Here is a 25,016-nt window from a genome sequence, read left to right as displayed (position 1 = left end):
CGAAAGGAAGGTGTTGGAACGACATAGTTCATATTAGAAGCTCATTAGTTAGCGAAATTGTTTAGAACTTTTATGGGCGAGGTCCGTTATGGCCCATCTAATGTGTAAAGTGGGACCAAATATGTTGATCCGTTTGAGATTCATCGGGTTCATTAGCCTGCCAGAGAGACGGACTCCAAATTGTCTAAAACGGATTTCGATGAAACAACTTTTAGATCGAATCAAAGTGTGTATATATATTCTCTTTAGCCCAATGGCTGAGGGTATAATGACTTTATAATCAAAATATTGAATGCCCCACTTTATACAATGAATGTTTGCATTATTACCGGTTATTAGTAATTCGCCCAGGCAAGTATTGTTCTCATATTTTTTTTTTGTTTAATACAATCACAAATGCGTCTTAAATAGCCGCAACATTTTTTCAATGAAGAACAAGTTGACTTTTTTTATTTAATTACAATCACATACCGCACATACTTCATATACTTTTTATATGCATATATTGTTTGTTTATATTTTAATTAAGAAAATACAAAACAATTCAATCAGTATTAAACCCTAAACAAGTTTTCCATACCCGGTTTCCTTCGCCTATATTATGTAACCGAAGTGGGTCAGATGGTTTGTTCAATGCAAATGTTTTACTCGTGCAAAAAAATATTGATAAGATTGATGAAACATTTTAATTGTTCGACATTGTTATTCGCAAAGAATCCACGTTCTACAAAAGACGAAGAAGAAAACAACGTATAATAAAATTCCTTAGAAATAGTTTACAATATTAATTTTACAATAGATAATAATTTAATTATATGTACAACGGATGATGAATGCAATTTAATTACATATAGATTAAGATTTATCATTTCAATATTGTAATTAATATTGATGACTATCACCACCTATGTATTCGAGGGGAGGGTTATGTGTACATATATATTTCTTTTAATTCAACCGCTTATAAAATGTGAAAATTGTTAATTATAGTGACACCTTTTATTATAACGACTTTTTTTGTCGAGACCAGTGGAGGGTATATTCGTATACATTTTCACGAATCATCAGAAAATTATAAATCCATTTTCCAAAAGGTCCCACGCATTACCTTTTGGAAATTGTTGGACTTCTAATATAAAGATTTGTGGAGGGTATGTAATACATACGAACATATTTTGTATTTTGATATAGATCCAATATTTGTTCCCATATTTTATACACATCAGTATTTTCCCCACTACCACTTGTTATTCAATACGTTTTTTTTCAATTTCTTTGATGGATAATATTTGTTTTTTTTTCTTGCTCCCATTACCTGGTCGATGATAGAAGCAAAATTCTAAATAATAAAAACAATAATGAATAACTAATTAATATTCTAAAAACAAACAAAAAAAAATTGTCAAACGAACAATTACAAATATTAACATAAACGTCATGTGAATGTCAAAAACAATTTACAATTTGACATATTTAAATAGTGTTAAACACAATATTTGCGTGTTTATTATTGTTTTCTTTTGACTTCTAATGATAAACACAAAAATAAACAAAAACACTCACGCACACTTACGCTTATATATGTCTGTATGTTCGTTGTAATCCCAACAAACCGGTGTAATCTTTGTGAGCGCCGCAACAATTTATTAATCGCTTAATTGATGTCAAGCTCATGTAAATGTGTCACCCACCAAAAAAAACAGAACCGGCAGACATGTGTCTGAAATTGAACACATTTGTTTTTGGGTCAGAATCCCAATGGCAAGGAATTTCCATTCCCTATGTACCATTGTCTGATTTACATATTATACTCGAATACATACATATGTATGTATGTCTGTCTTTATACATACAACATTAAATTAAATAAAATTATAAGGCAGACGACCAATAAACTTTACTTAATCAATTGGGATTTTAAGGCACTAAGGGAATTACTCTGGAGAGAAGATTCTTATATTCATTTTTAATACAAAAATATAACAGAGAAAAATAATGAAAACAAGGGCAATAATATTGTTGCAATAATAAAATGAGTTATTATTGCTCCATCAGATTATACATTCTATTCAAGAGGTCTTCTCCATATAGAAAACTTTAAAATGTCTTTCTTCTGTCTTCTTATTTCAAGAAAATACCTCAAGAACTCATGAAGCTTCCGTCTAAAGAAGACCTCAGAAGGTCTTCTTTTTATAGAAGACATCAATAGGTCTTCCGTCTAGAGAAGAACTTAAGAGGTCTTCTGTCTATTGAAGCCATCAGCAGGTCTTCCATATGGAGAAGAACTCAAGAGAATATCTTAAGATGTCTTCGCTTTATAAAGTATGTCAAGAAGTCGTATGTCTGTAGATGATTTTTACACTACTTCAGGCCATGGAGGACCAGTTTATGTAGAAGACCTCAAGAGCTCTCCGGTCTACAGAAGGCCGCAAGAGGTATTCCGTCTATAGAGAAGACACTTCAGGTCTTCTATGGACAGAAAACCCTTAACAGCTCGGGTCTTTTATATAAATAATACCTATGAGGTCATCACCAGAGAAAAACTTAGAAGGTTTTTTTTCTAGAGCAGTCTTAAGTGGTCTTATATTCATAGAAAACCGGAAGAAGTCTTCTGCCTATAAAAGATTTCAAGAGATTTTCTCTCTAAAGGTGATCTCAAGAATTCTTCACTAGACAAAATACCTCCATAGGTCTTCTATAGGTACCTATGGAGGTATTTTGTCTAGTAAAGAATTCTTGAGATCACCTTTTTCTTCCGATCAAGACTTCTTCCGGTTTTCTATGAATATAAGACCACTTAAGACTTCTCTAGAAAAAACCTTCTAAGTTTTTCTCTGGTCAGAATACACCTCTATACACAGAAGACCTCTAGATCTTTTATAGACAGAAGACCTCTTAAAGTCTTTTATAGACAGAAGACTTCTTGAAATCATCTATATACAGTAGACCTCTTAAGGGATTCCGTAGAAAGAAGAGAAGACCTCTTAAAGCCTTCTATAGACAGAAGACCTCTCGATGTTATCTACAGACAGAACACCTCTTGAGGTATTCTAAAGCCAGAAAACTTCCAATACACAAAAATCCACTTGATGTATTCTATAGACAGAAAACCCCCGCTCTTCAGGACATATGTAGACAGACAGACTTCAAAAAACAGAAAATCTCTTGAGTCCTCTATGGACAGAAGACTTCTTGAGACGTTCTATAGACAGAATAGCTCTTGAGGTTTTTTATAGACAGAAGACCTCTTGAGGTCTTTTATAGAGAGAAGACCTCTTGAGGTCTTCTATAGACAGAATATGTCTTGAGGTTTTCTATAGAGAAAATACCTCTTGAGGTATTCTATAGACGGGAGACCTCTTGAGGTCGTCTATAGACTGAAGACATCTTGAGGTCGTGTATAGACAGAAGGCATCTTGAGGTCGTCTATAGACAGAAGACATCCTGAGGTCGTCTATAGACAAAAGACCTCTTGAGGTCGTCTATGGACAGAAGACCTCTTCAAGTCTTCTATAGACAGAAGACTTCTTGAAATCGTCCATAGACAGAAGTCTTCTTGAGGACTTCTATAGCCAGAAGACCTCTTGAGGTCTTCTATAGAGAGAAGAACTCTTAAGGTCTTCTATAGACAGAGGACCTCTTGAGGTCTTCTATAGACAGAAGACCTCTTGGGAAGACCTCTTGAGGCCGTCTATAGACAGAAGACATCTTGAGGTCTTCTATAGAGAGAAGACATCTTGAGGTCGTCTATAGACAGAAGACATCTTGAGGTCTTCTATAGACAGAAGACCTCTTGAGATCGTCTATGGACAGAAGACCTCATGAGGTCGTCTATAGACAGAAGACCTCTTGAGGTCGTCTACAGACAGAAGACATCTTGAGGTCGTCTATAGACAGAAGACCTCTTGAGGTCGTCTACAGACAGAAGACATCTTGAGGTCGTCTATAGACAGAAGACCTCTTGAGGTCGTCTATAGACTAAACACCTCTTGAGGTCTTCTATAGACAGAAGACCTCATGAGGTCGTCTATAGACAGAAGACCTCTTGAGGTCGTCTACAGACAGAAGACATCTTGAGGTCGTCTATAGACAGAAGACCTCTTGAGGTCGTCTATAGACTGAACACCTCTTGAGGTCGTCTATAGACAGAAGACCTCATGAGATCATCTATAGACAGAAGACCTCTTGAGGTCGTCGATAGACAGAAAACATCTTGATGTCTTCTATAGACTGAAGTCATCTTGAGGTCTTCTATAGACAGAAGACATCTTGAGGTCTTCTATAGAGAGAAGACCTCTTGATGTCTTCTATAGACAGAAGATCTCTTGAAGTCTTCTATAGACAGAAGACCTCTTGAGGTCTTCTATAGATAGAAGTCCTCTTGAGGTCTTCTATAGAGAGAAGACATCTTGAGGTCTTCTATAGACAGAAGACCTCTTGAGGTCTTTTATAGAGAGAAGACCTCTTGAGGTCTTCTATAGACAGAATATGTCTTGAGGTTTTCTATAGAGAGAAGACCTCTTGAGGTATTCTATAGACGGGAGACCTCTTGAGGTCGTCTATAGACTGACGACATCTTGAGGTCGTCTATAGACAGAAGGCATCTTGAGGTCGTCTATAGACAGAAGACATCCTGAGGTCGTCTATAGACAAAAGACCTCTTGAGGTCGTCTATGGACAGAAGACAACTTGAGGTCGTCTATAGACAAAAGACCTCTTGAGGTCGTCTATGGACAGAAGACCTCTTGAGGTCGTCTATAGACAGACGACCTCTTTAGGTCTTCTATAGAGAGAAAACCTCTTGAGGTATTCTATAGACAGAATACCTCTTGAGGTCTTCTACAGACAGAAGACCTCTTGAGGTCTTCTATAGACAGACGACCTCTTGAGGTCTTCTATAGACAGAAGACTGCTTGAGGTCTCCTATAGACAGAAGACACCTTGAGGTCTCCTATAGACAGAAGACCTCTTGAAGTCTTCTATAGACAGAAGAGAAGAGTACTTGAAGTCTTCTATAGACAGAAGAGAAGAGTACTTGAAGTCTTCTATAGACAGAAGAGAAGAGTACTTGAAGTCTTCTATAGACAGAAGATCTCTTGATGTATTCTATAGACAGAACCTCAAAATGTATTTTGTCTATAGAAATCCTCAAGAGTTCTTCTCTCAATAGAAGACCTCAAGAGGTCTTCTCTCTATAGAGGACCTCAAGAGGTCTTCTATCTATAGAAGATCTCAAGAGGTCTTCTCTCTATAGAAGAAGTCTTTCATTCACAGAATAGCTCAAGTGATCGTCTGTTTATGGAACTTTTTCAGAGGTCATCTGTCTACAGGAGACTTCAAGAGGTCTTCTTCAAGCAGATTTCAAGAAACCTGACTTTGAACTATAGAGGATCTCAAAAGGTCTTCTATCTATAGAAGATCTCAAGAGGTCTTCTGTCTATAGAAGAAGTCTTCCATTCACAGAATAGCTCAAGTAATCTTCTGTTTATGAAAATTTTTAAGAGGTCATCTGCCTACAGGAGGTTTCAAGAGGTCTTCTTCAAGCAGATATCAAGAAGCCTGACTTTGGAAGACCTCAAGAGGTATTCGGTCTATGGAAAACTTTAAGAAGTCTTCGGTCTATGGAAGAGCTGTAGGGCTCTTCTGCTTATAGAAGATTTAAAGGGGTATTTTGTCTATAGACAAAATACCTCTTGTGACCTTTTATATACAGAAGAACTCTTTAGGTCTTCTATGGACAGAAAAACCTTGACCTCTCAGGACTTTTATAGAAATAATACCTCTTGAGGTCGTCTGCATAATCAAGAACTTTTGAGGTCAGTCTTCTGTCTAATGAAGACCTCTTGAAGTCTTTTATAGAGAGAAAATCTATTGTTATATATTATAGACAGAGGACTTATTCAGGGGCTCAATTCTGTTTCTATGGAAATATCATGGCACAATTACCAAGGTAGTGGTAGCACACCAGCTGTACGAATATGAAGAGTCAAATCCCTTCATAAAAAATTATTTTTGTTGTAATTTTCCCAACAACGCACAGTGTCCGATTTTCCGAAAAACCTGGCCAAAACTCTAAAAATGAATGGATTTTGACCTAACCTTTGGTTCTTATGTTTTTCGGGCCGCTGATTACATTTTTGATATTATTTAACCCTCAGGCGGTCATTTAATGTGATTTTATCGGATCAAAATATTCTACAAATTTGTTCGCCATCAATTTTTACTATGGGTCCTAGAATACACCAAAACTCTATACCTTTCCTAAACTCCAGAAATATGCAAAATTATAAACACATTTTAGGGTTAAGGGCGTACTTCATGTGAGTTTTGGCAAAATTGTCATACAAAGCATCCTTTTAGAAAAATGTCGTCAAAGACAAAAATGTTCTCTGCTAAATTTCACTATAAGTTACCAAAGAAAAAAATCTCTATTTGCATTACATACTAAGAAAATATCGGTATCAATTTTGCCAAAAAACCAAGAAACTAAAATAGGGGTGCAAGCTTCCACCATTTCTACAGTTTTGGAAATATTTGAGTTAAGATCACTTGGAATCCTTGCACTTTAGGTGTATAATGTCTTTGGTAACTATACTGACAAAAGTGCGATGAATATTTTTCTTAAAAAAATTAACCCTCGTGCGAGTCATAAAAGGGGTCTTTTTGGTCCCTTTTTCCACAAATCCTTAAAATCTCCTATAAAATGTGATCGGATCAGACCAAAATATTCTAGAAATTTGTTCGCCATAAAATTTTACTATAGGTCTTAGAATATACCAAAACTCCAAATTATACCCAAACGCCAGAAAGTGACCCTATACTATATTCTGACATTCTAAATGAAAAAAAAAAATGTACATACCTGCAAGACAAAATATCACATAAAAACAAAAAGTGCAAATATGTGCAGAATGTTTCGATGAAAATTGGTAAAAACCCCTTCCTTTTTTATGAAATGATAAATTACACGGCCCAACTCGATCTTACTCACAACTATTTTCATAATTTATTGTGAAAATTGATCTTGAAAAAAATTAAGAAGTACGGACATCAATTATTAAAGAACGCACAATTCATTGGCGACGCTGAACATCTTAAATACGTTTCACATACCTTTCATTACAATTACAAAAAGAAAATATTTAATAACCTTTGTTTATTTTGCATATTATCATAGATTTATAAACAACTTAAATATTGAAAAAAAAATTCCAAATAGGGTCACTTCGACCTGCATTTATACCCACTTATTAAACAAGAAATGTATATATTTTTTCATAACTACACGCACTGGGATCCTATAAACAGTATCTGACCCTATTTAGTGTAAATTGATAAAAAAAAATTTTCGATTTTTGGCCAGGTTTTTTGGAAAATCGGACACTGTGCAACGTAAAGAAAATTTTGAAATAACATATTACAAATATGTCGATGCCACTACCTGGTCTATATGCCATGGAAAATATAAAATGAAAAAAATTATAAAGGAAACTAATGTCAAATGAATAATGTTATAAAGAACATATTTTTCATTTTAAATTTTCATAGAACCAGAATCTAGCCCCAGGTCTTTTATGTATAGGCTTCTATAGAGACTTCTATAAAAAAATCTTCTACGGACAGAAGACCTCTTGAAGTCTTCTACAGACAGAAACCCCGTTGAGCCTAGTATAGACAGAAAACCATTTGAAGTATTCTATAGACAGAAGACCTCTTGAGATCTTCTTTGGACAGAAAACCTATTGAGGTCTTCTATGGACAGAAAACCCTTGAGATCTTCCATGGAGAGAAGACCTCATGAGATCATCTAAGGACAGAAGACGTCGTCAAGTCTTCTATATACGGAAGAACTCTTCAAGTCTTCTATAGACGGAAGACTTCTTCAAGTGTTCTATAGACAGAAGACCTCTTCAAGTCTTTTATGGACAGAAGACCTTTTAATGTCCTCTTTAGACAGACAGAAGACCACTTGGGGACTTCTGTAAAACACAGCAAAGACAGACTTCCTGAACTCTTTAAAAAAAATGGAACATTTCTTTAGATCTTCTCTAGACAGGAGATCTCTTCAGGTCTTCCATAAACAGAAAACCGCTTGAGGTCATATATAGACTGACGGCAGACCTCTTCAATTCTTTTGTAGATGGACAAAAGACCTCTTGAGACTTACAGGAGATAAAGATATATGTAGGTTATTAAGTGCAGATTTATTTTTTACACAAAGGAATGACCATTACAATGAAATCATGACCATGCCTCTAACCCGCAAAAAAAAATGTCGTATAAAACAAGCTTATAAAAGCCGCTCCACACTGTGGATAGTGTAAGATAAATTTCTTCGCTTCATCATAATTAGCATTGGCATACCTTGTATACAACCGTTTTTTTTTTTTATTATTTCCATACACTGATTTGTGATTAATACAAACTACTCTACTTTCGCTAAGTTTCCTGCAATGACTGATGTGATTCTATAAACATCTAACTTTTATTTGTAAATACAAACAGTACTGTGCGCACTTATATTACGTTCTAGAAGAAGTTTACTTTTCTATGATAATAACATTTAAAAGAAATTCATTGAATGACATTTTGTGCTCTAATGCACATACAGTGAGATCTCCATACTTTGGCAATGGGCATATTTGCATTTATTGCCAAGGCCAAACGGCAAGTGGGACTTAGTATGGCATATATTAAGCAACTCTATTTACCCCAATCATTCGTGAGTGAAAAAGGCAAGACCTCTGTCACAAAAGTATCCAGCAAAAATACCCATTACAAAACACCATACTAACCCATTATTTTAAAACGTACATGCAGCGTGAAATTGGTAGTTATTTTTTGGCCACTTAAATATGTAGTTAAATAAGTAGTCACGACTTTTAGTAACTACCTTTAAAAGTACTTATTTAAGTAGTCAAAAAATAACTACTTAAATCGCGCGACATGCCCTTGTAAAAATAATGGGTTAGTAGGGGGTTTTGTAATGAGAATTTTTGCTGGTGAGAACAGTTAATATAAGCTCAATGGTGCCTCCTTTTTTGCGGCGAATCGAAATCGTCGAACATAGTACAATACGACTTGAAAGGAAGTTTTCAATTCTGAAATGCAATGGAAGTATCGCCTACATTACGTCGAAGGCGTTTTGAATGTCGCATTCGGGCATTCAGTGTGCATTAGGGATATAACTTTTTGCACTTTTTTGCAGTTATCGAAAATACCACCACATAGCCGTGTAGAGCATGAAAAACTATTATGAAATAAGGTGTAATTTTTTCTCTATCGCGAAAAAAGTTTCCGCACCAAATGCATTGAAGTTCAGTAATGCATTTTTTAATTTTATCTGTTATAGCAACATGTTTGGTTTTCATTAAAATTTTTATTTTTTTGTTATCTAATTTAAAATCATTATCAAAGCGTTCTGGACCAATTTGTTCTCAAATCGCGCCTTTTAGGACCATATTAGGATTTTTTGACACTATTGCAATTTTTTGTTTTTCTTTATAAACTCGCGAATTTTATGTTTATATTTTTTGTACCTATCGGACAAGAGAATATGGTGTCATTTGCAACAAATTCGCGAAAGTTACAGACCGTTTTTAATGACTTTGCCTGTGAGAAATGTATTTTTGTCTATAAATATTTATTCAAACAAAGCAAATTTTTAAATTATAAGTAAAAAAAAATATCAAAAGGGTTTTAGTAATTGCGGTCGGTGCTGAAACATTTTTCATCGAATCGATCTTAGAAACGCGTTTTCATTATTAGGACAAAATTCCCCACATGGTACTGGTGTTGTATTTTTGTAGAAAACAAATACAATTCTCACAAGCAAGGTCAAAAAAAAAACATCCTGTAACTTTCGCGAATTCGTTGCAAATGACCCCAAATTCTCTTGTCCGATAGGTACAAAAAATACAAATATAAAATTCACGAGTTTATAAAGAAAAAAACAAAAATTGCAATAGTGTCAAAAGTTGCTAATATGCTCCGAAATGGCGCGATTTGAGAACAAATTGGTCCAGAACGCTTTGATAATGATTTTAAATTCGATTACAAAAAAATAAAAATTGTAATGAAAAGCAAATATATTGTTATAACTGATAAAATTAAAAAATGCATTTCTGAACTTCCATGCATTTGGTGCGGACACTTTTTCCGCGATAGAGAAAAATTGACACCGTATTTCATAATAGTTTTCCATGCTCTACACGGCTATGTGGTGGTATTTTTTTGGTTATAGCCCTAGTGTGCATGTGAAAATGTGCAAGCCGGACATTGCACTACGACGGCACTCATCGACAGTTTTCAAAAAAAATGGCCTTGTATTGATTGATTGATTGATTACGTTTTTCGTAACCCTCTAAGATCCTCAAATATATTATAGCGCTATGTTCAAAGAAAAAGCATTTCTTTTTATCTAAAATTAGGTTCCACTGTTTTGCAAAAGGAGACAGAAAAAAAATTCCGCCTTTAACCGGTTTTCATTAAACTAATTTAATTTATTTGCTCAATAATTTTTGTTTTCTTTCCTTAAACATTGGCGGATTGAAATGAAATCCGTATGTATACTTACATTTGTATGTGTTCACATTAATGGAGGCTGTAAATGTGTGAGACAAAATTGTCAATATGTATGTGATTGCAGATAAATACCACGAGTTCATTGATTTAATTATCACTTGAATGTGAATTATTTAAAAATGAGTGAGGAAAAATAGTCGTTGTTAACTTTTTTTTTTTGCTCTAGAAATTTTCAAAATATTTTCTACAATAAAATAATTTACAAGTCGGGTTCGCTACAATTTGTTATTTCAGTTTTTATAAACACACATAACTACATATACCTATCGCACGACTATATGAAACCTAGGCAACGTTGACTAGATATTATGAAAGTTTTAAAAATAGTATTAAAAGAATTTAAAGTTGAAAAACTGCATATGGAAAGTTAAAATAATGTGGGTGGAAAATAATAAAGGTAATGTTTAAATGACAATGGTTTTAAAAACTGAGCAACATAAAATTTTGCAAATATCCGAGTACAATGGTTCAAATCGTATAGGGAATTTGAAGTCTTTATAATCAAGCTGAATAAATACTTTATGTGCGGGCTAAAGAGAGTATTTATTGACGAGTTAACATCCCGGTTACACTTAACCGGATTAACCCAGTGGCAACCCGTCAAATAAATCCTCAAGAAGTGGGCAAAAAACTCTAATGTAACCGTACTATAAGGGGACTATTCTAGACGAGCAGAAGGGAATCTTTATAGGCGAACAGAATGGGTGTTTACACACGAGCTGAAGGCTGTCTTAAGAAATTGGAGGTCGTCTTTACATACCTGCTATAGGTCGTATCTTTATACAATCTCATTACCAACCAGAGAACCAGAAGAATATCTTTATAGACGAACTGAAGGCCGTCTTTATAGACGAGCTGAAGAGCGGTTTTCAACCTTCCGATCAGTTCAAGGTAAGTGAAGTGAGTGAACTAATAGGCATATGAAAACGTAGCGGTGCAAATAACAGCGAAAGTAACTGAGACACGAACATGCCCCATGTCAAACAAACCTAATTACGGTCGTAGTCACGAGGATGAGATATTCTGAGGAAGTTTAGCCTAAAGCGAATTATCCTTGAAGTCCTGACCTTTTGACGTCTTCTATACCTCTTAAGATCTTCTATAGACAGAAGAACATTTTAGTTCTTCTATGGACAGAAGACCTCTTGAGAAATCCATAGATGTTTGTTCTACAACAGCCCTCGGCACCGAATACATACACATTTTGTAATTGTGTTGGTTTAGAAATATAAACATTTTTTCAAGTTTCCCAATATATCATTTTCTCGTAGTTAATTAAATTGCAAATAAATGTTTGAAAGAATATTCTACAATTATGGTATGCTGGGTTTTTTGCTGTTTTTTTTTCTAATAAATGAGGGCACATTTTGAAAATTCTTATTTGAGAAACAAAGGTGCTTTTTTTATTGTCGGTGTGAAAAAATTTTACAAATACTGCTACAAAAGGGGCTCCCATTGCCGAGGCCTGTTTTACAGGCATCAGAAGACCTCATGCGGTCTTCTATAGACAGAAACCTTCTCGGGGTATTCTACAGACAGAAGACCTCCTGAGGTCTTTTATAAGCCGAAAACCTCCAAAGTCTTCAGGTGCTTTATAGACAGAGAAACTCCTAAAGTCTTCTATGGACAAAATACCTCTCGGCATCGGGGTCTTCTATAGACAGGAATCTTCTCGGGGTATTCTACATACAGAAGAGCTTCTGAGATCTTTTATATGCAGAAAACCTCCAAAGTCTTCAGGTGTTTTATAGACAGAAGATCTCTTGAAGTCTTCTATAGACAGAATACACTTTGAGGTATTCTATAGACAGAATAACTTTTGGGGGTCTTGTATGTATTTAAAGACTAAAAACCTCTCGATATCTTCTATAGAAAAAAGGCCTCTTGAGGTCTTTTATAGACAAAAAGACCTCTTGAGGTCTTCTTTGGACAAAATACCTCTTGATATATTCATTAGACAAAAGACCCCTAGAGGTCTTCTTTAGACAAAAGATCTCTTAAAGTCTTCTATAGACAAAAGTTCTCTCGAGGTCTTCTATAGACAGAAGACCTCTTAAAGTCTTCTATAGACAAAAGACCTCTTGAGGTTTGCTATAGACAGAAGACCTCTTGAAGTATTCTTTGGACAATAGATCTCTTGATATCTTCTCTAGACAAAAGACCTCTAGAGGTCTTCTATAAACAAAAAATCTCTTGAGGTCTTGTATAGACAAAAGTCCTCTTGAGGTCTGCTATAGACAGAAGCCCTCTTGAGGTCTTCTATAGACAGAAACCCTCTTGAGGTCTTTCATATACAGAAGCCCTCTTGAGGTCTTCTATAGACAGAAGCCCTCTTGAGGTCTTCTATAGACAGAAACCTTCTTGAGGTCTTTTATAGACAGAAGCCCTCTGAGCTCTTCTATAGACAAAAGATTTCTAGAGTTCTTCTATAGACAAAAGACTTCTTGAGGTCTGCTATAGACAGACAGACCTCTTGAGGTCTTCTGTAGACAACAGAAGCCCTCTAGAAGCCTTCAATATACAAAAGATCTCTTCAGGTCTTCTATAAACGGAAAATATCCTGGGGTCTTCTATAGATGTCTTCTGTCTATAAAGTTGTATTCTGTCTATAGAAGACCTCAAGGGGTTTTCTGTCTATAGAAGTCCTCAAGAGGTCTTCTCCCTGTAGTGGGCTTTAAGAGGTCTTCTGTCCATGTCTGCTGTTTGTAGACGACCTCAAGAGGTCTTCTGTCTATAGAAGGCCTCAAGATGCCTTCTGTCTATAGACGACCTCAAGATGTCTTCTGTCTATAGACCTCAAGAGGTCTTCGGTCTATAGAAGACCACAAGAGGTCGTCTGTCCATAGAAGTCCTCAAGAGGTCTTCTGTCAATAGAAGTCCTCTTCTGTCTATAGACGATCTCAAGAGGTCTTCTGTCTATAGACGACCTTAAGAGGTCTTCTGTCTATAGACGACCTCAAGATGTCTTCTCTTTATAGAATACTCTCTATAGAATTCTGTCCATCGAATACCTCAAGAGGTCTTCTGTCTATAGAAGACCTCAAGAAGTCTTCTGTCTATAAAGTTGTATTCTGTCTATAGAAGACCTCAAGAGGTCTTCTGTCTATAAAGTTGTATTCTGCCTATAGAAGACCTCAATATATCTTCTGTCTATAGAAAATCCCAAGATGTCTTCTGTCTATAAAGTTGTATTCTGTCTATAGAAGTCCTCAAGAGGTCTTTGGTCTATAGAAGTCCTCAGGAGGTCTTCTCTCTGTAGTGGGCCTTAAGAGGTCTTCTGTCCATAGACGATCTCAAGAGGTCTTCTGTCTATAGACGACGTCAAGAGGTCTTCTGTCTATAGACGACCTCATGAGGTCTTCTGTCTGTAGACGACCTCATGAGGTCTTCTGTCTATAGAATACTCTCTCTATAGAATTCTGTCTATCGAATACCTCAAGAGGTCTTCTGTCTATAGAAGTCCTCAAGAGGTCTTCTCTCTGTAGTGGGCCTTAAGAGGTCTTCTGTCCATAGACGATCTCAAGAGGTCTTCTGTCTATAGACGACTTCAATAAGTCTTCTGTCAGTAGACGACCTCAAGAGGTCTTCTGTCTATAGGCGACCTCATGAGGTCTTCTGTGTATAGAAGACCTCAAGGTGTATTCTGACCAGAGAAAAAATTAGAAGGTTTTTCCTAGCGAAGTCTCAAGTGGTCTTATATTCATAGAAAACCGGAAGAAGTCTTCTGCCTATAAAAGATTTCAAGAGATTTTCTCTCTAAAGGTGATCTCAAGAATGGTTCAGTAGACAAAACACCTCCATAGGTCTTCTATATGTAGATGAGCTCATAGGTATTATTTATATAAAATACCTAAGGGGTTAAGGGTTTTTTGTCCATAGAAGACCTGAAGTGTCTTCTATAGACGGAATACCCCTTGCGGCCTTCTGTAGACCGGAGAGCTCTTGAAGTCTTCTACATAAATTGGTCCTCCATAGCCTGAAGTAGTCCAGAAATCATCTACAGACATACGACTTCTTGACGTACTTTATAAAGCGAAGACTTCTTAAAATATTCTCTTGAGTTCTTCTCCATATGGAAGACCTTTTGAGGTCTTCTAAAGACAAAATCCCTCTTGAGGTCTTCTCCCTCTTTGAGGACTTCTATAGTCAACAGAAGCTCTTGATGTCTTCTCTAGACAAGAGAAACCTCTTGAGGTGGGCAATATAAACCCTTTGAGGACTTCTATAGTCAACAGAAGCTCTTGATGTCTTCTCTAGACAAGAGAAACCTCTTGAGGTGGGCAATATAAACCCTCTTGAAGTCTTCTTTAGATAACATGAACTATCAAGAGGTCTTCTATAACCAGAAGGCCTCTTGAGATATTCTATAGATAGAAGACCTTTGAGTTATCCTATACGCAGAAGACATCTTAAAGTCGTCATTAAACTATATACCTCTTGAAATCTTCTATAGGCAGAAGACCTCTTAAAGCCTTCTTTAGGCAGAATGCGTCCTGAAGTCTTTTATAAACAGAAGACCTCTTGAGGTGTTTAATAAATAGATGACCTCTTGACGACTTCTATTGAAAAGGGTTCTCTTGATGTCTTCTATGGACAGAAGAGCTCTTGAAATTTCTCTCAAACTTAAATCAAGTTCTGATATGGATTATATCGGAATATTTGTGCCTCCATGACAACATCGTATTTATTTTTCGTTTAAGTTGACTTTCAGGTCCCTTTGATAATTGTTTTGACAATTTTAACACGTGTAGTCTGATCATAACGATGAAATTTGTTTTCCGTGTGAGGGCCCGAAATCTCTACAAATCCAATGACAGTCAAATAAATCGAAATGAGTGACTGACAGTGATCCAAACTTTGTGCATCGTAATATTTCTCTCAAATGTATAACTAGCTAAAATATTGACTATATCGACCCGAGACCCGAGTACCTCCAGGTTAAAAGTTCTCATCAAGCTCAAGACCCCTTTTTTTCTTAAGCTTTACTTGTTCGAACATTTCTTAAGGCTTGCGTACATAAGCTGCCTTGCCTGCTTACCTTGCTTGCTTCTGATAAAAGAATAAAAAAGAAAAGGGCAACCCAGTTTGAAATTTGCTCGGCCTTCTTTATTCTTTTATTTTTATTATGTCAGAAATGAAGCAGAAAAGCACAGCAACCAGGCAAGGCAGCTTATGTACGCAGGCCTTTAGACTATAGAGAAACCACAGTTTATACAGTTGGCCATTCAGAGTTCTGTTAACAACTTTTGACAACAAACATAATAGATTGTTCATTATTGTGATTTGATTTCCTTTGTATTTTATGTCACAATAATGTATTTGACAGCAAACTAAATAGTCAGGGCTAACTAGTTTGGGCTGAATGGCCAACTGTATAAACTGTGAGAGAAACTTTCAATCAATACCGACATTCAAATGAAATTATAGTTACTATCGATAGTGTAATTGATTGTTTGCCTGATATATTTAGCTCTCTTTGGGAAAGTAAAAAACTCACAACCACACATTTTGTTGAGATCCCGTGTGGGACAATAGCCTCAGTGCACCTACGTAGCCATGGAGGGAGGAGTCCGGGGGGCTTCTCAAGGCTCCTCAAGGACAAGGAGTCAATGAATGCCGCCCGAGTCATATTAGCTCAATGATATTGGAACTTCTCTTTATAGCCGAGTCCGAATGGCGTTGGGAACCCATAATGACTCCTCTACAATCATTTCTACTGAGATTGTGAATCAAAAAGTCAGCCTACGAAAAAGATCCAGTATTCAATTGACGTAGGTTTTCAAAATACCTTTAGCAGTTTTCCTACTGTTTTTTTAATATGTTCTAATTCCATTAACTACTTACCACTTGTTGTCGTTTTGAATAACTAATTGGATTTCATAACATGATCCAGCCCAAACACACAACATCCTTTTTTCGCTTTACTAAACTACATTGGATGTTTGCGGAAAAATACCCAGGAAATATTCCATTGTAATACATGGTTCCTGCTGCTGCTGTAGGTTTTTATTATGTAGTCCAAAATTGTTGAAATTGCAATGTCAATGTAAAAAACGTAAAAACGTTTCAACAAAGAAAAAAAAAACAGAAAATAAACAAATAAATTGAAATCATAGAAGTGCCAATCAAATGCCAACATTGATTTACATTTTGTTTAATTTAAACAATGCTTTGATTTAAATGTTAGATTAATGCGGAATGTGCTATCGGTTAAAGGTGTGATTTTGTAATGGAAATAGAAAAAAACTATGTGTGTGCGTGCAGACATACATCGGTAGGGCTTCAACAGGTGTAATAGAATAATTAGACAATTTCGTAGAAAACAGTGTTGTGATTTGAAACCTAGAGGGAATGATTAAAATCGAAACGTTACCGACACGACAAGCGGTTTAAGAACAAGTAAGCAAGCAAAGGCTATAGTTATATATGGCGACTGAGTACGTGAAGCCAGAAATCCATCGCGTCACCATTTCGGGGGGCCCAATGAACAAAATTTGAACTTTTTGCAAGAAAAATGTAAAAAAATCTCTAAAACTGGGATCTGAAGAAGTTTTGCAACAAAAAATGCATCTACCTCTATTAGACTTCCATATCTATCAATAATTTTGTGACGATTCGATCAAGACTGCGATTTGTATTGTGATTACAAGGTTTAGAAGGACAGACAGACGGACGGCCACACAAACAGCCTGTCGAGACATTAATTATACCCTACACCACTATGTGGTAAGGGGTATTATGTGTTAGTGCATTTGTATGTAACATACAAAAGGAAGCGAGATAGACATAGATAGAATCTCTTTCTGAGTCGATTTATTCATGTCCGTCCGTCCGTCCGTCCCTCCGTTCGCAACATACAGGTCGCATTTGTTGACCGATTTCGCTGAAAATTGGGGAATACCATTTTTTTAGCCGTCGGAAGATCAAGTTCGAAGATGGGCTATATCGGTCCAAGTTTTGGTATAGCCCCCATATATATTTTCGGCCGATTTCACGTATTTTCTGTAACACACACGCTATATATGTCCGATTTCGATGAAATTTGGAATGTGTGACTGAATTTGGTCTAAAAATAAATGTGCCAAATTATATCGAAATCGGTTCAGATTTGGATATAGCTCCCATATATATGTTCGCCCGATTACACGTATGCGATGTACCAATCACGCTATATACGTCCGATTTTAATGAAATTTAGAATGTTTGACTGAATTTGGTATAGAAATAAGTGTGTCAAATTATATAGAAATCGGTTCAGATTTGGATATAGCTCCCATATATATTTTCGGCCGATTTCACGTATTTTCTGTAACACACACGCTATATATGTCCGATTTCGATGAAATTTGGAATGTGTGACTGAATTCAGTATAGAAATAAATGTGCCAAATTATATCGAAATCGGTTCAGATTTGGATATAGCACCCATATATATTTTCGGCCGATTTCGCGTATTTGCTGCTCCAAACACGCTATATAAGTCGGATTTCAATGATATTTGGAATGTGTGACTGAATTCGGTCTGGAAATAAATGTGCCAAATTATATCAAAATCGGTTTAGATCTGGATATAGCTCCGATTTATATTTTACATATTCACAGTGGTGTAGGGTATCATATAGTCGGCCCCGCCCGACTTTGATCCTTTCCTTACTGGTTTTGGTATATATTTGGGTGTAAGACCCTTATTTCCATGTGTTCGGCCTTTTTGACAGTTTTACTATGCCGCTGTCGATCGGCTAGTACAAATCGCGGTTCATACGACATCGATCATCAACGTCAATCTGGATTGGCCCGTAGTTATTTCGAAAAAATGCTCTCAAACTCACTAAGCACTATCTGCTTGCGCTATTGCACAGGCTTCGGAATCATACATTATTAGTAGACAGCGGAATCCTATGCAAATGCGTACATATGTATATGGTTTTGATAGTCGTAGAGAAAATCTGATTAGACAAAAACACGTTTTATTACAAAATAAAACGAATTAAGCCAACAAATTTTTGCATATTTTTACATATTTGCATAGAACTAGCATATACAAAACCATATGCAAAAATATATTCAAGGATTTGTGGTCTGTAATTTAGGTTTAAGTCTTCGTTGGGGGCATAAAACTTTCCACCTGAAATTTCTCGGTATAGGTCCACGTCTTCATATGGACCCTATAGAAGGGTACCTCCCGATTTTCGGTTTTTTGAAGGTTGTGGCTGTGGTTATAAATTTCCCTATTTTATTGACTTGTCTGAAGAGAATTTTAAACAAAAATTGTACACACAAACATTTTTGTACCTACGAATATTAGTCCCAATTTACATTAGGCGAGTTTACTTGCGGCAAGTCCCAGTTTGTAGAAGAGACACGTAAGGGGAATGGAAATGGAAAAACAATTGCTCGTACCGGCAATTCATTTTATATTTTTCGTATTTGACATTATTTTCATTGTTTTGAAAACTAAACTTGTCGGAACAGAATTGCCTTTTATAAACGCAAGAGGCAAGTTTAAAAAGGAACGAGAAAAATTGCCGCAAGTAAAGTCGCCTAATGTAAATTGGGACTTATTGAAATATTTCTTGCATATGTCATATGTTTCGATTTCGAAGCCAAAATATGCCCAGTGCCAAAATTTGACATGAATCGGATCAAAAATACGGGTTGCATAAAATTCCGCGGGGGTTGAGTCTGTTTTTTGTAAAATGTGATTTTAGTTTGACCAGATGCGACCACTATAAGATGGAGAATTGGTCATTCCGTTTGTAACACATCGAAATATTCGCCGGAGACCCTAAGTCGATAACGATGCCAGTCTGTCCGCCCGTCTATCTCTTGAAATCCAAATTCAGCTCGCAATATTTAAGAAAAAGCTTTATAATTTGGTACAGAACTTTCCATTAACCCTAGGATGTTTGGTATTGAAAATAGGCTATATCGGTCCACGTTTTGATATAGCCCCCATAGAACGGAACCTCCCGATTTTTGGAATATTTAAGTTTTCAGCGTCATTATCCCACCGAAACGAACCAAATTTGGTAATTAGTCTTCGTTGGAAGAGCTGAAAATTTTGGGACATTTGGTATAGCCCCCATAGAACGGTACCTCCCGATTTTCGGTATTTTGAAGGTTGTGACCTCAATATACCACCGAATCGACTGACATTTGGTATTTAGTCTTTTTTGGCCAAAATTCCTATTCGTTTCTGAGATAAAAATGCAAAAAAGTGTAGATTTAGCTTGGTTTAGATGAGGCCATAAAATCCGAACTGGATCTGACAGGACAAAACCCTACTAGGGTTTTTGTAGTCTAAATATGTACTTTCAAAAAATTCATACTAGAAGTTGTTTGCATTTTCAGTGTTGCATAGTGTTATCTTAGGACGTATTGACTTACTCCGGAACAAAATGTACCATTGTAAATGAGGCCGCTCCAACAATCTACTGAAAAAGAGTCAAAACGATGCGAGAGGAGCTCCTAAACTTCACTTTATCCGAATTTTGTGTTGGCGGTAACCGAAAGAGTGGACCGATATAGTCTATATTTCAATCCCTTACTGGTCTGGATAAAATAATACGATGCGCAAAGCCTGCATCAATCAAAATCTCCCTGCGAGGATTATCGTGCGGATTTGCCATTTTGGTTGGTGCCGTCAGGGTTTCTTGGAGCTTTTAGGCCAATATCTCAGGAATTATTGACTTACTCCGGCAAAAAAATTGTACAGTCGTAAATCGAACCACAAAAAACGTACTGAAAAAACTTTCAAAACGACCCGTGAGGAGCTCTTAAACTTCACTTTATCCGAATTTTGTGTGGGAGGTACTCGAAGGAGTGGACCGATACAATCCATATTCCAACCTGATACATTACTGGATGAAATAATACGATGTGCAAAGCCTGCACCAATCAGAAATTCCCTGCGAGGATTATCTTGCGGATTTGCCATTTTGGTTGGTGCCGTCTGGGTTTCTTGGAGCTTTAAGGCCAATATCTCAGGAAGTATGGACTTCCACAAGAAAAAATGTGTACCGTCATAAAGGGAGCCGCAAGGAAAAGTTACTGAAAGAAATTGCAAAACCATCCGAGAGAAGTCCTTAAACTTCACTTTATCCGAATTTTGTGTGGGAGGTACCCGAAGGTGTGGACAAATATAAATCATATTCGAACCAGATCTATATCTGGAAGGAATAATACGATGTGCAAAGTTTTGACCAAATCGATTGCTCCCTTCGAGAGTTATCGTTTAGACCATTTAACAGAAAATTTTTTAACTTTTGTGGGGGAGGTACCAGAAGGAGTGGACCGATATGGCCCATCTTCGAACTTAAACTAAGTTTGGACACAATCGTAATATTGGTTCGAATCGGTTGAACTGTTCGAGAGTTATCGTGCGCACAAGCCAGACAGACAGACATTTTTCGTATCATAGCCTAAAGGCTGAGGGTAGAAAAATTATGTGTTTTTGTGACTACTCGGTAATCCGGACAATTCTATAATCCGTACATCACCAAAACATGTGGTGTCCGGATTATCGAGACTATATCGTATGTAGTTTAAAGGCAATCTTTTCCTGGAATTATATACATATTTAGTGAGCCGAGTTCCAACAAAGTCAAATGGTCAGTTCAAGACTCCAGCAAAACCATATAAAATTTCGCACAACCCACAGCTCCTTTTGATTTGTGAGATATTTATTGTGTACAATGTTCATGGGAAGAAACGCTTTTTATACCCTCCACCATAGTATGGAGGGTATATTAAGTTTGTTTTTCCGTTTGTAACGCATTGAAATACTCATTTGCGACCCTATAAAGTATATATATTCTTGATCAGGGTAAAATTCTGAGTCGACCTGTGCACGTCCGTCCGTCCGTCTGTGGTAATCACTCTAGCATCCACAAAAATGGAGATAGAACTCTGAAATTTTGGGAAAATGCGTCTTTTGTTTGCAGGCAGGTCAAGTTCGATGATGGGCTATATCGGTCCACGTTTTGGTATAGCCCCCATATAACGGTACCCCCCGATTTACGGTATTTTGCCGTTTTTAGCTACATTTTCAGACCGATTTAGCTATAATTTGACATGTAGGGTTCTTCAGTGCCAATAAACTTATATAACAAAAGTTGTGGACATAGGTCCACGTTTTGGTATAGCCCTCATATAACGGTACCCCCCGATTTACGGTATTCTGACGTTTTTAGCTACATTTTCAGACCGACGTAGCTATAATTTGACATTTAGGGTTCTTAAGTGTCAATAAACTTATATAACAAAAGTTGTGGACATAGGTCCACGTTTTGGTATAGCCCCAATATAACGGCACCCCCCGCTTTACGGTATTTTGCCGTTTTTAGCTACATTTTCAGACCGATTTAGCTATAATTTGACATTTAGGGCTCCAAAGCGTCACTAAACTTATATAACAAAACTTGTGGACATAGGTCCACGTTTTGGTATAGCCCCCATATAACGGTACCCCCGATTTACGGTATTTTGACGTTTTTAGCTAAATTTTCCGACCGATGTAGCTATAATTTGACATTTTGGGTTCTTAAGTGTCAATAAACTTATATAAAAAAAGTTGTGGACATAGGTCCACGTTTTGGTATAGCCCCCATATAACGGTACTCCCGATTTATGACGTTTTTGTTACATTTTCAGACCGATTTAGCTAATAACTGACATTTAGGGTTCTTAAATGTCAATAAACTTATATAACTAGTGGACATAGGTCCATGTTTTGGAGTAGCCCCCATATAACGTTACCGCCCGATTTCAGGTATTTTGACGTTTAAATTCACATTTCTAGACCGAATTAGCTATAATCTGATATTTAGGGTTCCTAGTGACCAAAAAACTTATATTCGAAATAATTATGAACGTAGGTCCATGTTTTGGTATAGCCCCAAAACAAACCTCCCGATTTTCCGTACATTAACTTTATTTTTTGGATGAACTTTCTGTAATTTGAAATTTAAAAGCCAACGAAAATTCTGCAACAAAAATTGTTCATTTAAGTTCATATTTTCGTATAGCCCACATACCTCCGAACTAGCTGTTAATAACATTTGAAGTTCCCACGTTATGTACCGATTTTCGGTATTTTGAGGATTCTAGCTAAAATTTTTAACCGAATTAGGAGTTATTTGACATTAAAGGCTCCAATCAAAAACTGTCAACATAGGTCCATGTTTTATTATAACCCCTATATAACGGTACCTCCCAATTTCTCGCCCACCAAAAATTGTCAACATACATAGTTAGATATAGGCACCATAAAAAAGGGCCTCCCGAATGAAGCATTTTATGTACATTATCTGACATTTTAACGTACCCACTTAAAGTTGGGGACAGAATATTTTATGGTGGAGGGTATGAAAAGTTCGGCCCGGCCGAACTTAACGCTTTTTTACTTGTTTTGTTTTGTTTAGGGATTCGTCATATAAAATAAACTATGCATCTTTGCAATATGTCCATGTTTTAAATTCCTTATATATGCACATTATCTAAATTAATCCGTACAGTTATGAAGTAATACAAATAAATAATTTCTTCTATCAAATTTCCACACCTCAAATAACTTATCGGGGAGCTATCATAAAGCAATAAAAAATTATATTTCCGTTCATAAAGTGTTAATAGTGCTTACCTATTTTCCATGCTGCTGCAATAAGCACTGGAATCTTCAATAAAAAACAATTGATTTGTTTTTTGTTTATAAATTTTGTTTAAATCCATTTGGCACCACCATGAACTTGATTTCTTTTATTATACAATTTCACTTATTATTTTCAAGTTAATTTGTTATTATTTTTGTTATTATTATTTCAAATTAATTTGTTATTATTAACATTTTTATATTAATTGAAATTCAACAAAAATACACTTTGTTTTCAATTAAATGAAATTTATATCAAATTTTAATTTGTTTTTATTTATTTTTCTTTGTTTTGTTTACTTTTGTTTCAAGGTATTTGATTTCAGTCAGATTAAAATTTTTAAACTTTCACAGCTTCTTCTTCATTTTCGTAAACTCACTTAGGACAACCACATTGACCACAACTTTGCCATTTTGAAACTTGAGGTTTATTGGGATTTGCTATTTTATGGTATTGATTGGTTATTGATTGTTTTGGAATTTTTTTATTTTAAAACTGCCCACTTATTACATGGGATGGACTTGACTTTTGTGTATGCATGCACTTGGGTAAGTATGCGTGCATTAACTAGGACCTCATACATGTTTATTTATAACTTCACTTATTGTGCTCGTTTACATTAAAGTTGCAACATTGCAACTTGTTTTTTGCTGTAAGTTTTCTTACACAGGGTTATTGTTAGAGAGAGAAAGAGTATCACTCACACAGGCAAACACTTCATATGCACTAACATAATTCCAACATTTAAAAAAATCACACCTGTTGCATATCATCGCAGTTTAGTAGGAGGCTGCAACTCTTTTTCTTAGTATTGGGTCATTTCCAGTGATCCACATTAAACTGGATTGCTAGAGAGAGATTTAAGATCCGGGGTTTTTTCGTAAAATCAATCGTTTACAAAATTTTGTATTTTTTAATTATTTGATTCGATGAAATTAATAATCCCAATTTTTGTGTTTAATTTCACTTAAACGACACGCTTAACGTTTTTATTACCGAACGCTCCCAACTTTAATCGTAACGTTTTGTTTGTTTTATTTAAATTTTCGAATTTATTCTTTCTTCACCAACGACACGACACGATGTTTTCACAACGAAATCGTTTGTGAAATGAATCTTTACTCAATAAATTCGTTGGCCATAGCTTCGTTGCTGTTGGGTGTCGCAAAAAGCTTTTTATTTTAGTTAACATAGCCAATAGCAGCATCTTTGCCAAAGAACAAAAGAAAGCTAAAGCTTTACCAGTGCCACGACTTTGGTTTCGGTTTGGAAATGTTAAATGTTCATGCGTTGGTATTTATGTATGTACCCAGTGAACAATACTTTGTCTGATATCAAGAAATATTTTTAAAAAATTCAGAAATCTGTTAGAAATTGAAAGAAAAATATTTTTAAACAAATAAGAGAGGGTTATAGTCGCAAGGCGAATATGTTTCAAACAAATTCAAAACTGTTAAACTATACTTTTCCCAAAGGAGTGGGCCGATATAGTCCATATTTGAACCTGATATATGTATGGAAGTAATATTTCCATATCCCTAGTTTGGAACAATTCGGTTAGTCCCTTCTCCAACTGTCGTGCGAACAATCTTAGCGAACAATTTTGAACTTTTGTGGGGATAACTATCGGATATTTCGTGGTGCTACATGAATTTTTAGCAAAACAAACTTATAATACCCCTCCCACATCGTGGAGCACGGTATGAAAATCCACTAGACCTTTGAGATCTTCTATAACAGAAGATCTCAAGGGGTCCTCTGTAGACAAAAGACCACTTCGGG

The 25,016-nt window shown here is 35.9% G+C and overlaps 1 protein-coding gene across 1 annotated transcript in view; it reads right to left on the bottom strand.

Annotated features, from left to right (window-relative positions):
* Lgr1 (Leucine-rich repeat-containing G protein-coupled receptor 1) overlaps positions 1-24,346 on the bottom strand; it is a 167,534-nt gene extending 143,188 nt beyond the window's left edge. Inside the window, exon 1 of the mRNA XM_073974072.1 lies at positions 23,225-24,346. The gene's annotated coding sequence lies outside the window, so the exon portion shown is untranslated. The remainder of the gene's footprint in view (positions 1-23,224) is intronic.
* Positions 24,347-25,016: the final 670 nt, after the last annotated feature.

Source organism: Musca autumnalis, unplaced genomic scaffold, assembly GCF_047663935.1.
Source record: "Musca autumnalis isolate F117 unplaced genomic scaffold, ASM4766393v1 scaffold_1, whole genome shotgun sequence".
Classification (NCBI taxonomy): Eukaryota; Metazoa; Arthropoda; class Insecta; order Diptera; family Muscidae; genus Musca; species Musca autumnalis.
This window is presented reverse-complemented; position numbering and strand designations above follow the sequence as displayed.